This window comes from Zeus faber, assembly GCF_960531495.2.
Source record: "Zeus faber genome assembly, chromosome: 1".
NCBI lineage: Eukaryota > Metazoa > Chordata > Actinopteri > Zeiformes > Zeidae > Zeus > Zeus faber.
In genome coordinates this window covers 5,466,300-5,485,301 of record NC_137193.1, presented here as the reverse complement: position 1 = coordinate 5,485,301, position 19,002 = coordinate 5,466,300, and the positions used below count along the sequence as shown (strand labels likewise).

The 19,002-nt window shown below is 41.5% G+C and overlaps 1 pseudogene across 1 annotated transcript; it reads left to right on the top strand.

Annotated features, from left to right (window-relative positions):
* The first annotated feature begins 1,146 nt into the window (after nt 1-1,146).
* Nucleotides 1,147-5,247, top strand: LOC307229946 (annotated as a pseudogene). Its single transcript has 5 exons — nt 1,147-1,351; nt 3,402-3,650; nt 3,881-4,171; nt 5,074-5,099; nt 5,230-5,247. The product of its transcript is annotated as an uncharacterized misc_RNA (transcript).
* Nucleotides 5,248-19,002: the final 13,755 nt, after the last annotated feature.

Below are 19,002 nucleotides of genomic sequence, written 5' to 3'. Positions count from 1 at the left end.
GACGCCAGGGCCGTTTGGCTGCTCCACATTTAACGCTCTATAAAACACCGTCATCTGCCATCATGTCTGCCAAGCTCCAAACTATTCATTAAACCTTCCTTATGAACATACTACATGAGAAAACTTTATTTAAAGTCGATAGTAATATGTTTATTTATTTATAACTTTTTAAAGGACTACTACTGTTTATTTTCATGTCCGTACATCGTCGTGGAAGTTGCATCGCAAATATTACAGAATAAAAGTATTATGTAGTAACCGTCAAAACTTTGTTATTTTCAGAAGTAAAACAGACGTTTCCTGGTCCTCACACCACATATTAATACAATTAAAATATCATCATTTATTTGTGTCCCTCAGTTTTGCTTCCCCCGTCACACCAACTGACTTTCCCTCCAAAACAATCAAACTCTTAAACAGTTTGAGGAAGCTGCTCCAGTGTTTCTCAAATAGTGGGGCGCGCCGCCCTGGGGGGGCTCGGAGCGATGCCAGGGGGCGCGCTGTGACCCCGGGGAACATGCTTTTATTCACCGAACAAGAGCACACAGCACAGAGCAGGAGATATGAAGTGCGGAAAACAAACCCTTAAGAAACACCATGGAAAGATATTTAACAGGGATGAAAAGAAAGGCGGAGAGAGACAGAGATAACGAGACAAACGTAATTCTCCCCAAAGCTAAGACGAGGAAATATGACGAAGCCTACGTAGCGCTTAGCTTCACTGCGACTACGGTGGAGACGAGGAAAGAGCGGAATGTTTACTGTGTCTAAAAAAGTTGGCAGCGGACAACATGAAGCCAAATAAATGAAGGCGTCACTTAAAGACATTACACCCCAATCACGCTGATAAGCCGCTCGAGTTTTTTCAGCGTTTACGTGTCGAATATTGCCAACAATCCTCCCGCCTTGTGAACGCTACTTCAGTGAAGCAGCGAGCACTGTTAGCATCATGTAAGGTGGCGAAACAAACTGCTCAGTGCTAAAAACCCCACTGCACAGCAGAGGAGCTGGTACCGCCTGCAGCATTAGACATGGCCTCTGTCATGCTGGACCACGCAAGTGCTGCAAAAATAAAAACCATCCTCCGTCCAATGACACTGTCGCCAGACGTATGAATGACATGGCTAACGATCTTAAAGAACAGAGATGACAGAGATGGAGCCACAGCTGAAGAGCTGTTCAAAATGCTGGACCTGCTTCCTGACAGAGAACAGGCTGAAGTGGGAGAACTGCGTCGGTGTTTGCAGTGATGGTGCACAGACCATGGCAGGGATGAGAAAAGCACTCGGGGCGCTCATCAAGAAGGCCTCACCTAACGCTGAGTTATACACGGAGAAGCACTGGCATCAAGGCACCTTTCCTCTGAATGAAGTGAGGTTATGACTGACATTGTAGGTGTAGTCAATTTTGTAAAGACCAGGCCACTAAAAACAAGAGTCTTCTCTGCGATCTGTGAGGAGATGGAGCTGAACATCAAGCTGTGCTGTTTCACAGTGAAGCGAGGCGGCTGTCACCAGGAAAAGTCTTGTCCCGGGTTTCTGAGCTCAGAGAGCAGATAAGAATGTTTTTGGAGCAGGAGCACAAGTAAGAGCTCACAGAAAAATCTAGTGACGAGAACTTCCTGGCAAAAGTGACACTACCTGAGTGACATATCTGGAAAGCTAAATGAACTAAATCTACAGCTTCAAGGGAAAGATAAACACCTCCCTCAGGTCACAGACAAGATCAGCTCTTTCACTGGAAAGCTTGCAGTGTGGGGCAGGCGACTTGATGAAGGAAATACTGATTCATTCCAGAACCTGCTTGAATTTGTTGACACTACTGACTATGATGCCACCTCAGTGATTCCATATATTGAGGAGCATATTTCATCACTGATGGGATTCTTTAAAAAGTACTTCCCTGAAAACAGTTCCCAATATGACTGGGTGAGAGAGCCTTTCAATGCATCAGCTCCAACTGGTTTCAGCTCTGCAGAGGAGGACCAGTTCATCGACATGACGTCTGGCTCCACATTGAGACTGAGGTTCACGTCACAGACACTGAGTGTAGAGAGGCAGTATCCACTCTCAGGGCAGAGGGCCGTGGGCATTCTTCTTCCTTTTGCAACATCTTATCTTTGTGAGACTGGCTTCTCTGCTGTTGCTGCACTGAAGACCAAGTACAGGTCCCAGCCAAACATTGAGCCGGAGCTGAGAGTTGCAGTATCATGCTTCAAACCCGCTTCCAAAAGCTGTGCACTGCAAAACGTGCTCATTGGAGCCATTAATCCTGACTTCCTCATTTTGAAAAAAAAAAATCTGCACAAATTGTTTTATTCATTTTTGTTTTATAGGTCAAAGTGTTTTATATATTGTGCTCCTGAGCTAATGTTGCTGATCAATTTGAATTAATAATTATTTATTGATTATATTTCATTTTATTTTTCAGTATCAAATGGTCAAAAAATGTTTACAGTTTAAATAAGGATTGAATTTTTTTTTTAAATTTCAGGCAAATTGATGCACTTTTTACAGACTAAAAAACAATGTTAATAAAGTTATTTTTTGTTGTCAGTTGATCCATATTTCTTTCTTTTTTCTTTTTTGTTTTCTTTCATGTTAATAAGGGTACAATGTTATGCAGAGGTGACTTATAACCATTTTATAGACAAATGATACTATTTACAGTCGCGGTGGAGAGTTGGGGGGCGCGAAATGTTTACTTCTTCCGAGGGGGGGTGTAAGAGAAAATAACTGAGAAGCCAATTAAGATATTATTTATTACCCATAATTTAATGTTTTATAATATTTGATGAGGTCTGTCAAGCATAACCTTTCCACCCCGTCACTGAAAATAGAGGAAAGAGTTTTAAAATAAATTCTTTGTGATATTTTTGAAAAATAATGTTATTTAGTTCTAATTATTAACTATAATAGAGTATATTTTTTGTGTGGCGACATTTAAAGTAGTGACGCATGCGTAATGTAGGATAAACATAATGCTTTTGTGTCCGAGGTGTTTTCTGTTAAGTTCAACATGTATATTAAACGATGGATTGTCAAAATGAAAAATAGGCCAAATGGCGCCCGTCTCATGGGACGACTCAAAAAGGGGATTTCATGTCATGAAAGGTGAGAGAAGTGTATTTTGTTATCGCTGCTTTTGAAAACAACCTTCCTTCAGGCAGATTTCAGCCTTTTTTCATAGGTTGGTTTTCCTAAAATTAAGACTATATTTCTCTGCTACATGTACAGCTGGTTTAGAGATTGTGTCGTGTAGTATTTGTGTTTTTATTTCCATTTTATTAGCTCTGGAGTACTTAAAAGTGTGTTGCAGCTCAAATATTCAAGTGGTCATTGAAATCCATCATCAACGTTCACAACATTCTCATTTTCACACGTTGTGCTTTTCCCCTCCAGACCTCTCCGGCTCCCTGTGCCACCCCTCTCTTCACCCTCCCAGAGGTTCCCTCAGGAAGCCGCAGTGTGAGATCAACCCCTTCCAGCCTCACCCCTCCACCGTCCGATGGGCGGCTTCGCTCACAGACTCCGCCCTCAGCCCCATCCACCTGGGGGCTACCTGGCTGTCCTCCGCCGTGCGAGGGCTCGACAGGAAGCTGGCCTGATCCGGTGTCACGCGTGCTCCCACGGGAACGAAGGAGCCCAATGGTGACGCTTTTCCTCGCGCCGGAATTTAGAAAAACAATGATCTTTGGCACACGGGTCATGTGACATATTACTCATTTCAGAGCACACTCAGCCCCGTCCTTCCAGCCACTAGTACATGTCCATCATATTCACTGCTCATTGGTGGGATACAGCAGAAGATACATGTGAAAGTGTTGAGACGGTTCAGACATCAGACGCTTGCTTTTTCCCTCATCTCTCCACTTCTCCAGAGCCTCCATCTCTCTCCATCTACCCCTCCCCTCTGCCGCTGACCGTCCCAGGTCAGGTCATCACCGTCCGGTGTGAGGCGTCCGGCTTCGCCCCCCCCCCTCTCCCCGGAGCCGAGCCGGGAGTTCCGAGGGGCCGACGGGAGCGCCCGGTCGCCGGCACCTACAGCCAGAGCACCAGGCTGGAGCTGGAGCCAACCAACCTGGGAGGAGGAGGGGAGCTCAGCTGCATCGCTGCTCATCCTGGAGGCAGCAGGCGAGCTGGGGTCACCTTCAATCTCATGGGGAAGACACGTGATTCAGGGTGTGGTTGGGCAAAATGGGACGGAGCGTTTTGTGTGTAGGCAACACACACACACACACACACACACACACACACACACACACACACACACACACACACACACACACACACACGCAGCCCCATGTAAAACACAGCTACAGAAAGGGACCTGAAGCTGATAATTGTTTAATCCTAATATGTCCTGCATTTGATTATTGATGAACAAGGCTCTGAATAATAGGAAATAAAAGACAAGGAGTAAAATTCAGATCATGAACTTGACACAATGAACTTGAGATTATTATTATAACTTGACACAACAAGGAACGTTCAGTTCTGGCTTTTGGCAACAATGAACAAACCGTGTGAGACTGAGATGAGCTAAAAGGAAATAGAATTGTTTTTAAACCTCCACCGCCTCACTGTAAATATAATGACATAACCTAATATATTATATAATATATTCCCTTTGTCAAATGTATTTAAACAATAACGTTTTAAAGGTGGTGGTTTATCATAATAATACCTCATGCAAGCTTAAACAACTTTGTTATCTCACTTTAGAGCAGCATCTGGTCTGAATCAGAGGATGTTACATTAAATGTCCACTAGGTGGCAGTACCACAACGAAGACATTGGTTCAGGTAAGAAAAGATAATTGATTGAATGTGTTTTTAACCCTTTCAGGGCTCAGTGCACCTTCTATGGAGGACTCCATGGCGATGGTTGCAGTAGCGCTGCTGCTGTGTGCATTTCTCAAACTTACCTTTTGGAAGTGCACCAGCTCAGTTACCAAATAAAGGCGTTTTGAAGCCGATGGGATGTCGCGGTGAGCGCTGTCTGCAGTGGATGAGAAGCTTCTTTCTCAAGCCGTCCTGGATCTAACTTTGTGTGTGTGTTTGCTTTGATTCAGGCTCGGACGGCGTCAAACAACAGAAGGTAATTTCATCGTATCTGTGCTGGTCCTGTGGTGTGAATATCCAGTGGTGGTGCAGTGTTTTTGTAGCGTCTTGTTTGTGTTGACGAGGAGCTCTCACTCCTCTTGTAACTTGCCCTCAACATCTTCCAGTTACAGAAAGAGAAGTGAGAATGACCAGAGGGAGCCCTCCACCGTGGAAACCTCTGTTCTTCCCCTGTCGTCGTGGTGATTTCATGTTTGTTTCATCTGGAGCTGAAAACATTTGAAATGATATTATTTTGTGTGTATTATATTGGTGCAGTGACATGTCTCCGCCACTAGAGGGCTGCAGGTGCTCACTCATGGATGAATGACATGAGTTCATGTATTTTGGGTCAAATTAAACAATTAACTGAGTTATTTTATCTCATTCTTTTATCAAGACGCTGTGAAACCAGCCGTAAAGAAAATGTCTCTCTCTGTTTATTTTAATACATATGTTAAATACCACAATGACTGTATATGTTGTGTATATATATATATATATATGTATTTATATATATATGTATTTATTTGAATGATGACATCACCTGTACATTTGGGTAGAATTCCATTTGACTCTGCAAACAATGTGTAAATATGTTGAATACATTGAATATTTTAATGGAGCTTTGTCCCTTCAATCTCAGATCTCCACCGTCATTATCAAATCATATCTGCGATCAAGGGCAACGTCAACCTCCAAGAGAAGTCTGACAATTATCATATTCAATGAAGAGCAAAGTATTTATATTTGACATTTTACTCTCGATAGAAACTCAAAAAGATGAATCCTCAACATAGAGAAGGGAATGAATCATGTCATGTGTCGGGTAAATATGATTGGGAAGAGGCCTTCAATTTAATGCCTGTCTGATAATGTTCCTTGGGGTGTGTACATGTCGTCCTCAGAGATGTAAGTACTGTAATACCTTGAAAATATCCCCTTCTGTGCTGCAGTGCTTGAAAAACCCAGATCAGAGACTTGTCTTCTGCCCTCTGGTGGATGATCTGTGCACTGCAGACACTAGAGGGCCTTTCATTTCTAAAACCATGATGTCTTGACTTTATTGAAAGATTTGTTTTGTGAGGGAAACTTTTCTATTTTCGAAAATGTTACAGCCAGAATAACAATTATATTGTTACTTGTATTTCAAGAAAAATATTTACTGGTTTGGTGAAACTTATAAATCATTGATATTCAATTGTTTTTTTTACAAGGCTATGATGTGAAAATGTGTTTATTAAATTACATTTTTACATTACATTTAGTCATTTAGCAGACGCTTTTATCCAAAGCGACTTACAATTGTTCAAACACAGACGGACGCAGCCATCAGGAGCAATTAGGGGTTAAGTGTCTTGCTCAAGGACACTACAGCATGCTAGCAGGAGGAGCCTGGGATCCAACCAGCAACCTTTAGATCACTAGACCACCAGCTCTACCTCCTGAGCTACCATCCCCGTTAAATATGATACAGCACATATACAGTATAACATAATGTATCTGTAAATACTTCAGTGGTGATTGTATTGCATTACATGGTGCAATGTGCATCATGTCTCCCAAAATACTAAATACACTGTTTTGATTAATTACACAAATTAAAGCTCTGCACAGGTGTTGCGACCTCTAATTATTTGGGAATTTGCATATTGATTATTTAAACTAAAATAAGCTGAAATAGATTTAATTTGTTCACGCAGAAGATATTCTTCCTTTTCATTGTATTTTGATATTGTTAATGTGCCAAATATGATTCTGATTAATGTAACTTAGTAGAGGTCAGAGTTCAGTATTAACGTGAGCGAGTGACGTCATCGATATGCGCAGTAGAGCGAGGGAGAGAATGGAGTCACCTTGTATTTACATTCATGGTACTGAAGGTCACGACAGTCTTCTTTGTGTTAAACTGTTACAACCAAGAACTGAGGTGAATAAAAGTTGCCACGTGGAAGAGACAGAGTCATGTCTGCAACATTAAGTTGGCGTTTCCGCCCGGTCATCATCGTCGTTTTCACGGAGAGTTTATTGGACGGTTTGAGAAGATAACGAGAAATAAAAACTTAATACGTCGACGTAGTGAGTCCTGAGCTGCGTCTCATCGAGGAGACATTTCACCTCGGAGCCGAATTGTTGTTTCTGTAATAAGCTTCACAGGTTCTGTAGATACTGTAGCTTATCTAATATTGACCAGACGGCGTGAATCCTTTTAGCAGCTTTATTCCCAACAACTCCACCACAGGAGGTCAGGTTATCCTGTCATCCTCCAGTTTCCTCGTTACTTTGTACAAGCGACACACCCTCCTTTGCGGGGCGGTCCCTCCTTTGTTATTTCCCCTCCCCCGAGTATCTAGTTTCAGACTCCCCGCTGTGTGGGCGCCAGATGAACCGTTTCAGTGCCGGTTTCAGTGTCTTTATACATGTTTTAATTTTGGCTCTGACTGATCAAGGAAACTGTATTTCATAATTATCCACAATATGAATGATAGTATTGTACATAAATAAATCAATGTAATGTATACTGTAGTATACACATATAGTTTTGCTATCGAGGATTAGTTCAATCTGTAATGTTATAGTTATAGTAGTATAGTTATACGTAGTATGTAATAGTTATAGTATATGTATATATTATAAGTATATATATATATTTATTTTTTCTCACAAAGCACAACGTCTCTTGTTAAGAGTGAACTTCAAGTTGAAGTTCAAGTTCAAGAGATTATTTGTCACATACATACACATACGGTCGTACTTATATGCAGTGAAATGTCACGACACCCGGTGATGACGCACAAGCTCTATAAGCTCGAAAAATACTCAGATGTGCGTAATGGACACGCGGTGCTCACGCAGGCGGCCGCAAGGGGCGGCGCCACAATCGCGATTCTGGTTCTATAATTATATAATAGGATTAATTGTCTGTGTTGTATTAAATATAAACTTCACTGTGAAGTCAGTAGATTAAAGATGTAATAATTCATTCAGCAGCAGTTGTTCAAACAGTAGAAAGATCAGGATTCTACAGCTGATGATGATGACGAAGATGATGAAGATGAAGATGATGATGAAGATGATGACGAAGAAGATGATGATGAAGCTGATGATGAAAATGATGATGATGATGATGAAGATGAAGCATCAATAAAGCTCATCAGTCTGAATTGAAATCAAATAGAATAATAAAGAATTAAATGAAAAATTACCAAACGTAAACAAAAAGCTGAAAAATACAAAACAAACTGTAAGAAAAACAAATATACAAATGTGACATTAGCCCCCCCCCCCCCCCCTTCATCCTGTTGTAGGTCATTATGGGATGTAGCGAAGCCGCAACAGGAGGCTTCAGGACGTACACAGCAGCTGGACCAATGTTGTGGACAAGCAGCCGGAGTATTTTTAGGATCCTGTGTCGTTGCAATGCCTTGCAGGCTACAAATGTTCAGGTGTTAGAAGGAGGGCGAGTCCGGAGCACTGTAAGGTGCTGCTGTGCTGGGAGACAACACATGTTTGTACTTGAAAAGAAACTTGCAGAGAGAAGGAGGCAGCTCCATGTGTAATTATCACATAATTCACAATGTATTAATCAATCAAATGGAATCATATCTTTTCGTCTAAATTATTGAAAATAAATGAAAATCCTGGAAATGATTTTTTTCTTATCGTAACTTATAGCAAGTGAACCAAATGTATTTAATTGATCCTCTGTCGCTCATAACTACATGATTATTTTAATATTTCTTTCTAAGACATATGCTGCCTTCATACAAACTATTTAAAGTTCCACAAACAAAAAGGTTGTGAAAGTGAAGTGAGTGAAACGAGTGAAACACGCCCTCTCGTGGACAGTGGTTGTATGGACAAGAGGTCAGGACAAGCTCTACAACGTCGCCATCTAGTGGACGAAACCTGAAGGACAACAACAAAAACCATGACGGAGGCCTCCGCAGGACTCCTGTCAAGGTTGACGTTCATCACAGAGGTTCATCTCATTTGAGCTTCCTTCCTGCATTTCATTGATGGATCAACACTTTGGTTGTCAAACACATTTAGTTGTGTAGTTTAGTTGCTCCTTCCACATCATATGTCAAGTGCTACAAGCGTTTGATTTGTATTTATTGTTCTTTATTAGATATATTACAAAAGATAGTCCCTCACATATAAGGACAGCAATACAAAGAAGAAAAAGGTCAACAACAAATACACGGCACGATCCCTTTATAATTCTTAATGAATAAGTATAGTTGGTGTAAGTGTTTATAAAATAAAGAATATAAATATAGTTGGTGTTTTAGTGCCGTGGTTGTTCTTCTAAAACCAAGATATGTTTATATATTTATGGATATATATAATATAGTATGTTAATATGTTGTATGTAGACTGGAGCTGTAACGAAGCTGGAATTATTCAAGTATTTATGATTCTGATTCTGATTCTGATTCTCAAGGTGGATCAGTACGTCAGCAGCTACATACCAAGCTGCTGCACTAGAGGGCGCTGTGCAGCCTCCTTCAAACTCCCTCTCGTTTCAAACGGATCTCTAAATAAACACACACCAACCGAGCCGTGTTGTCTTGCCTGTGTTTTGATATGAAAAGACATGTTTTTAAGTTCACCTTTCACAGGGGTCGTGTATAAATCGGGTACGTGCGTCTCAGAGTGCGCTGCTCAAACTGTGACGACGCAGGACGGAGGTGAAACGTCAACACTGACACACGGAAGGAGGAGGCTGGAGGCGGCAGCCAATCAGCAGCGGCCTCTTTCACGGTGCGTTCACTGCCCTCGGAATTTAAATGACACACGGACAACCACAAACGAGGTGCTGCTCAAAAACGTCTTGACTTGTAGAAACACAGTAGTTGTCAAAGCTGGACGACGTTATAATAACATCTCTGTCGCAATGTAGCTGAATGTTATTCTCCCTTGTAAGTCGCTTTGGATAAAAGCGTCTGCCAAATGACTAAATGTAAATGTAAATGTAAATAACAGACCTGACAACATGCACGCGTTGTGTGTTCCAACCACGCAATTATTGCTCAAAATAATCATAATAATAATAATAATAATAATAATAATAATAATAATAATCATCATCATCATCATAATCACAATTAAAATTAAATTAATATATGTATATATGTGTATTTATAGAATAGAATCAACAATCAATACAAATCAATAGCGTACGTTTGTTGGGCATTTATGTTCGTGTAACCCCTCCTTCTCCCTTTATTATCCACCGAGGTGTCACGCTGCATTGTCAGGTCCAATGGGAAGTGGAGGAGTAATAATTAAGCACACAAATGTGACCGTAATGTTCGAATATAAAACGTTAGATGCACCAATTGATCGGCCAGTGACCGGAATCGGCCATGACCGGTGACCCGCCGATCAGTGATCAGATATCAGATATTTCAGATTCTGTGCCTGATACAGTTCTCATCTACTGTGCTGGTAAAAATGTTCCGATACTCAAACCCGATACCAACGTAATGTAACATAGTGGACAATCCAAAAAGAGAGCGAGAAAGAATGTCACTGTTTGGAGGTACATCAAGGTAAAGGAAGAACATTAGATCAATAATTTATTAATCGCCTGACAATATTCGAATCGATATTCAATTCCAATCTCTGTCACTACAGCGGAGCGTCTCATGGTGCACGAGCTCCAATCGTGATGAGAAGTTTGACTCTTTTTTGAGACTGGGTTCTAGACGAGTCACTCAGTAAAACAAGTTCGATTCACTTGGTTTAATCCACCATGAGTTCCAGTGAACGAGAGTGAGAAGAGTCTGTCATATATTATTTTTACTTTTTTATTGCAATAATTGCAATTTATTTTGGAAAGCAAGTACCCTATAAATATAATAGAAAGGTATATTTGCACTGTAAGTGAAAGAGACTTTCATTTGAAGTTTGAACTGGACATTTCCATGTTAGTAAATTGCAGCGATCCATTGGCATCTCTTTCTTTAATTTTTGTGTAAAACGATAGCTCAGATTTTTTTGTTTAATCTATTTGCATAGTCAGTCTCACAACAGCTCTTTCCCTTTTTAGATGTTTTTTTTGTGTGGGTTAAAAAAGGGCACTGTTTCCACTGGTGGAAGCTCGGGTGGAGGCTTCCTCTGGTAGCTGAGAAAATTTGGGTTATTTTGAACACCTGAAACACCAGTTCCTGCAATCTAGAGTACACAGCGGGGAGACAATGACCTCAACAACCGGGATGTCCCTCTGAATGGACAACAGCATACGATCTGAGAGGAGAGGGAGGAACAGATAGAGAGAGGAAGAGAAAGAGGAAAGGAGACAAGGAAATGATGTGTGGAGGAGAGAAGAGAGGAGAGAAGAGGAAGAGGTGTGGGTTAGGTCCGAGGTAAACGGCGCCTCTTTGTTGGAGAGGGACGTGCCTGGCACAGTTGGATTGGTCTTGACGAGTAATGTAATTTCATGTCTGACTCCACCGGCATGGACCCCACAACCTCAAGGCCTCAGTGCCTTGATGAAACCAGGTTTAGGCACCTCCACCCTGAACCGTTAGGTGTAGGTGTTTTGAGCGCGAGCTTGTTTCTATGAGAACATGTCATCTAAGCTCTTGTTTGTCACCCAACATCGCAGTGAAGGCCCGCAAAGGTCAAATGTTAAAAGTGGTTTGGACTTATTTAAGCCCCTTTGTCAGAGAGGGACGTGCCTGGCACCGTATTATTGGTGTCAATGAGTATATGTGATTTGACCACTCATTTGTCACATTGCATGAAGGAAGCAAGGAGCTGAGCAAGGGGCTATTCTCAAAACGTAGCCCAAAACAGTGACCCACGATGCAGGCCTTTCCAATGGACCAATATAGTCACAACAGAGAGACCGTTGGAATCACCTCAATGTTAAGATTTTATTTCAAATGCCTTTTTTGACCATTTTGCAATGAGAAGGATCTATAAGCCATCTCCAGATTAATATATATATATACACACATATATACACACACACACACACACACACACACACACAAATATATAAATACGACTGTGACTAATACACAATACAAGCAAAAGGAAAGTTTTTATTTTATTCTTGTACTGTACAAAAGACTTGATTATGCATCTACAGAAGTACAAACCCCAGTTCCAATGAAGTTGGGACGTTGTGTAAAATCTAAATAAAAACAGAATACAATGATTTGCAAATCCTTTTCAACCTATATTCAATTGAATACACTACAAAGACAAGATATTAAATGTTCAAAAAGCTGGGACAGGGGCACGTTTACCACTGAGCTACATCACCTTTCCTTTTAACAACACTCAATAAGCGTTTGGGAACTGAGGACACTAATTGTTGAAGCTTTGTAGGTGGAATTCTTTTCCATTCTTGCTTAATGGATGACTTCAGTTGCTCAACAGTCCGGGGTCTCCGTTGTCGTATTTTGCGCTTAATAATGCGCCACACATTTTCAATGGGAGATGGGTCTGGACTGCAAGTAGGCCAGTCTAGTACCCGCAGTCTTTTAACATTGAAGCCACGCTGTTGTAACACATGCGGAATGTGGCTTGGCATTGTCTTGGTGAAATAAGCACTGATATCCCTGAAATGAAGTTGCTTGGATGGCAGCATATGTTGCTCCAAAACCTCTATGTACCTTTCAGCATTAACAGTGCCTTCACAGAAGTGCAAGTGAGCCATGCCATGGGCACTAACACACCCCCATACCATCACAGATGCTGGCTTTTGAACTTTGCGCTGATAACAATCTGGACGGTCCTTTTCCTCTTTGGCCCGGAGGACACCACGTCCATGATTTCCAAAAACAGTTTGAAATGTGGACTCGTCAGACCACAGCACACCTTTCCACTTTGCGTCAGTCCATCTCAGATGAGCTCGGGACCAGAGAAGCCAGTAGCGTTTCTGGGTGTTGTTGATATATGGCTTTCGTTTCGCTTGGTAGAGTTTTAACTTGCACTTGTAGATAAACTGTGTTCACTGACAATGGTTTTCCGAAGTGTTCCTGAGCCCACGTGGTAATATCCTTTACAGAATGTCAGTTTTTAATGCAGTGTTTAGGGATCGAAGGTCACAGGCATTCAATGTTGGTTTTCAGCCTTCCCGTTACGTGCAGAGATTTCTCCAGATTCTTACAATCTTTTGATGAAGGACTGTAGATGATGAAATCCCTAAATTACCTGCAGTTGTACGTTGAGAAACGTTGTTCTTAAACTGTTGGACGATTTGCTCATACAGTTGTTCACAAAGTGGTGAACCTCGCCCCATCCTTGCTTGTGAACGACTGAGCCTTTCTGGGAGGCTCCTTTTATACCCAATCATGACACTCGCCTGTTTCCAATTAACCCGTTCAACTGTAGAACTTTCCAAACAGCTGTTTTTTTGAACATTCCTCAACTTCCCCCAGTCTTTTGTTGGCCCTGTCCCAATTTTCAAAATGAGTGAATATTTGCAAAAAAAAAAAACAACTCAATAAAGTAAATCAGTTTGAACATTAAATATATTTATTGTCTTTGTAGTTTATTCAATTGAATATAGATTGAAAGGATTTCCAAATCATTGTATTGTTTTTATTTACATTTTACGCAACGTCCCAACTTCATTGGAATTGGGGTTTGAATTAGAAAATAAAATAAATGGTGTTATCAGTGTTTTCCCATGTGGGGATTGGAAAATGTAAAATTCTCTTCAATGGGTCTTGTTCAGTAGCCCCCAGGGTAGATTTTGAGAGGATCAGTGATGGAAGACGAACTCAGAACAATGTTATATATTAAAGCAAGAATAGAAACAAAAAGATAAGGCACAATAATATCGCTGAGAAAACAGGTGAGATCAACCCTGAACACATTCAACATCCCATTCTGCATTTTAGGTCAGAAACAGTGATTAACCCAATTTGTAATGAAAATCTAAAAACAGACTAAAAGACAATTTTTAGATTAGTCTGTAAAGTCCCTGTCAAGTGAATGTAATGATTTGGTTCTAAACACATGATGCATGTTAGAAAGTAAATGCTGAAAACATGTGAAAATACTGAACAATGTAGGACTGAGTTGTGGAGGCAGTTAAACTGTTTCTCACCATTTTTGTGGTGCTGATGTTTTTTTGGCGGTGCTAAATCACGACCCGATGACGGGGTTGGATGGGTCATACCCTGCCTGGCCCCTCCCCCTATCATGATATAAACACCAGGGCGGACCCTCAGAAATGGAGCATAAGTGGTGATAAGATATGTTAACAGCTTACAGAGTTTGGGATCAAACGCTGTTTTAGGAATAAACACCTGGAGTAAAAGGCGTCTTCAGGGAGACGGTGAACTCATTCCAAGCGGACACGCCCCAGCATCCAGAGCAGAGTACTGCCTTTTCTTCACGATTCTGAAACTAAATTTTATATATTTGGCTAATTATTTTGAATCATTCAAATCTGGCTGGGTGGTTAATAACACAATTTTCTGTATTGTGACAAACTCAGAACAAATTATTTTCACTTTACAGGTATTTTAACACTTAATGTTAAGTAATACAAAAGATAAAACACATTAAGGCAATTCCCTGAATTCAATTTCCCTGGAGTTATAGATGTCATAGTTGGCAGCATATTAGGTTACATACATACATACAGTGGGGAAAAAAAGTATTTAGTCAGCCACCAATTGTGCAAGTTCTCCCACTTAAAAAGATGAGAGAGGCCTGTAATTTTCATCATAGGTATACCTCAACTATGAGAGACAGAATGGGGGGAAAGAATCCAGTAAATCACATTGTAGGATTTTTAATGGATTAATTGGTAAATTCCTTGGTAAAATAAGTATTTGGTCACCTACAAACAAGGAAGATTTCTGGCTTCACAGACCTGTAACTTTTCCTTTAAGAGGCTCCTCTGTCCTCCACTCGTTACCTGTATTAATGGCACCTGTTTGAACTCGTTATCAGTATAAAAGACACCTGTCCACAACCTCAAACAGTCACACTCCAAACTCCACTATGGCCAAGACCAAGGAGCTGTCAAAGGACACCAGAAACAAAATTGTTGACCTGCACCAGGCTGGGAAGACTGAATCTGCAATAGGTCAGCAGCTTGGTGTGAAGAAATCAACTGTGGGAGCAATTATTAGTAAAATGGAAGACATACAAGACCACTGATAATCTCCCTCCATCTGGGGCTCCACGCAAGATCTCACCCCGTGGGGTCAAAATGATCACAAGAACGCTGAGCAAACATCCCAGAACCACACGGGGGGACCTAGTGAATGACCTGCAGAGAGCTGGGACCAAAGTAACAAAGGCTACCATCAGTAACAAACTACGCCGCCAGGGACTCAAATCCTGCAGTGCCAGACGTGTCCCCCGGCTTAAGCCAGTACATGTCCAGGCCCGTCTGAAGTTTGCTAGAGAGCATTTGGATGATCCAGAAGAGGATTGGGAGAATGTCATATGGTCAGATGAAACCAAAATATAACTTTTTGGTAAAAACTCAACTTGTCGTGTTTGGAGGAGAAGGAAAGCTGAGTTGCATCCAAAGAACACCATACCTACTGTGAAGCATGGGGGTGGAAACATCATGCTTTGGGGCTGTTTTTCTGCAAAGGGACCAGGACGACTGATCCGTGTAAAGGAAAGAATGAATGGGGCCATGTATCGTGAGATTTTGAGTGAAAACCTCCTTCCATCAGCAAGGGCATTGAAGATGAAACGTGGCTGGGTCTTTCAGCATGACAATGATCCCAAACACACCGCCCGGGCAACGAAGGAGTGGCTTTGTAAGAAGCATTTCAAGGTCCTGGAGTGGCCTAGCCAGTCTCCAGATCTCAACCCCATAGAAAATCTTTGGAGGGAGTTGAAGGTCCGTGTTGCCCAGCGACAGCCCCAAAACATCACTGCTCTAGAAGAGATCTGCATGGAGGAATGAGTCAAAATACCAGCAACAGTGTGTGAAAACCTTGTGAAGACTTGCAGAAAACGTTTGACCTCTGTCATTGCAAACAAAGGGTAAATAACAAAGTATTGAGATGAACTTTTGTTATTGACCAAATACTTATTTTCCACCACAATTTGCAAATAAATTCTTTAAAAATCAGATAATGTGATTTTCTGGATTTTTTTTTCTTACTTTGTCTCTCATAGTTGAGGTGTAGCTATGATGAAAATAACAGGCCTCTCATCTTTTTAAGTGGGAGAACCTGCACAATTGGTGGCTGACTAAATACTTTTTTGCCCCACTGTATATGCAGTGAAATGTCATGACACCCAGTGATTACGCACAATAAGCTCTATAAGCTCTAAAAATACAAAAAAATACAAAAATGTACGTAATCGACACAAGGTGCTCGCGCAGCGGGCCGCAAGGGGAGGCGCCACAATTGCTATTCTGGGTTATATAATTATATAATAGAATTAATTGACTGTGTTCTATTAAATATACATTTAAATCCTCCTAAATGAAACTGACCTGAACTTACGTACCTCCAGCACTTATCTTTAAAGTAAAATTGTTTCAATAACACTATTTTTTAAAACAGATTTTAATCAACTTTAAATATTTAAGGATTTTTCTGGAGTTGGTCGGTAGAGTTCTGAAATTGATCGGAAAACCGTAAAATAGTTAAAAATGATCATGCGGGCCAAAGATTATTCCATCGCAGGCCGGTCCTTGAGTTTGACACGTGACCTATGGTTATGAGCTCTGGGTAGAGACCGAAAGAACGAGATCGGAAAGACAAGCGGCCGACATGAGTTGCCTCCGTAGGGTGGCTGGGCTCAGCCTTAGAGATAGGGAGAGGAGCGTGGACATCCGGAGGGAGCTTGGAGTAGAGGCGCTGCTCCTTCGCTTCCAAAGGAGCTAGTTGAGGTGGTTCGGGCATCTGATCAGGTTGCCTCCTGTGCGCCTTCCTTTGGAGGTTTTCCGGGCACGTCCAACTGGTAGGAGACCACGGGGTAGACCCAGAACACGCTGGAGCGATAGTGGCGCCGCCCCTTGCGGTCGCCTGCTCCGGTGCTCCGGTCGACATTTGCACATTTTAGTATTTTTTTCCGTTTTTTTATCATAATGTCCACCAAAAAAGCATCGGCAGTTACCTCTTTTAAATTTATTTTATTCTATATATATTTTTATTTTATTCTATAAGTACTCCACTTACTGTATTACGTTTTAGGAATCAGTTAGTTAGTAGAAAGAAATTTTCTGAGGTAGCTACTGTGTTCTGTCTAGGACATATTGTGTGTAATCACCGGGTGCGTTGCATTACATTTCACCGCATATATGTATGAAAGTATGTATATGTATGTGACGAATAAAGCTCTTGAATCTTGAACCTTGAAGGGATAACATATCCCAGCTGGCCTGGAAACGCCTCGGGGTCCCCCAGGAGGAACTGGAAAAGGTTGCGGGGGAGAAGGGGGCCTGGAGATCCATGCTCAGCCTGCTGCCACCGCGAACCCGGCCCCGGATAAGCGGAGGAAAATGGAGGGATGAAACCGAATTTTATGTACTTGGCAAAAATCTGTCAAATCTGGCTGAGTGGTTATTAACACATTTTAGGTGGTGTGAGAAACTCAGAAAAAAAAATATTTTCACTTAACATTATGTGTTAAACTACCTGGTAAGTAATACAAAAAATAAAACACAATAAGGCAATTCGCTGGATGCAATTCAATTTCCCTGGAGTTGTAGATGTCATAGCTGGCAGCATATAAGGTTACATACATACAAATATAATGCAGTACATCAGAATACATTAAAAAAATATTACAAAAAGCATTTAAAATGGACTAGTGTTTCCATTTTGCATCTCAGACTGTTGTAACGCTGCAACTGCAAGTCCTACACCTGTGAACATGAGTAGGAAGCTTCTCAACTAACTTGGGCCCTACATTGAAGTAGTATTGTTACTCCGAGTTGATCGTTTAATGCAATTCCTAGGAGAGGTTCTTAGATGTTTGAGTACAGGCCCTGATCTACTGTGGAGACCTCAGCACTTGAGAGTTAACAGTTTGAAGACAACAATGTCCCTTCATTTAAGATGAGGAAGCGATTTATCACCTGTGTGAATACGTTGATGTACTTTGAGATTATGTCTTGTACCCCACTTCTTCCCACACTGGTCACAGTGGTACGGTTTATCATCTGTGTGAATACGTTGATGTCTTTTGAGATAACCACTTGTAATAAACTTCTTCCCACACAGTTCACAGCCGTACGGTTTCTCTCCTGTGTCAATACGTTCATGTCTTTTGAGACAACCCAAGTTAAGGAAACTTTTGTCACACTGGTTACAACAATGCCTTGGTGTGTCCTTCTGTTTCCCAGTGGTTCCAGAGGTTCCTATTGGCTGAGAGGCTGCAGAGGGGAGGAGACTCTCTGCTCTGATCTCTCCACTTCTCAGCTGTCTGACACCAAGCTCGCTGTGACTCCTCCTAATGTGCTTAGGACAGGAAAAACCATGAGTCTTCACTGCTGGAAGAACAGAGGGAGAGAAAGAAAAGAGCAGATTACAAAGAAGGTAGGTCATGGCAGAAAGATGGCCGACTGTTGTTGTCGTGCTGTACCACCGTGCTGTGGTGGGACCTGTGAACCCGCTTTGTCTTGCCAACTGAGCCATGCAAAAGAACGGCCTGAAGGGAGGAGCTGCTACTCAGAGTGGAGGACAATGTGTTGGGTCTGAAATTATTTTCTGTGCCTGTCTGATAAAAAACAGCCTGAACAATGGGTTGTTGCCTCACTCCCATAATCTTCATGTTTCTCTGTGTGAGGAGTGTAACCTGGGTTTGTAGCTGGACAGACACTTCGGGGTTAAGTGTCTTGCTCAAGGAGGCAGCGACTGAACCACCACAAGGCTTTAATAAACACTAAATGATTTGAACAAACTATTAATGTCAATAATGTTTAAAAAGTATTCAAGATTCAA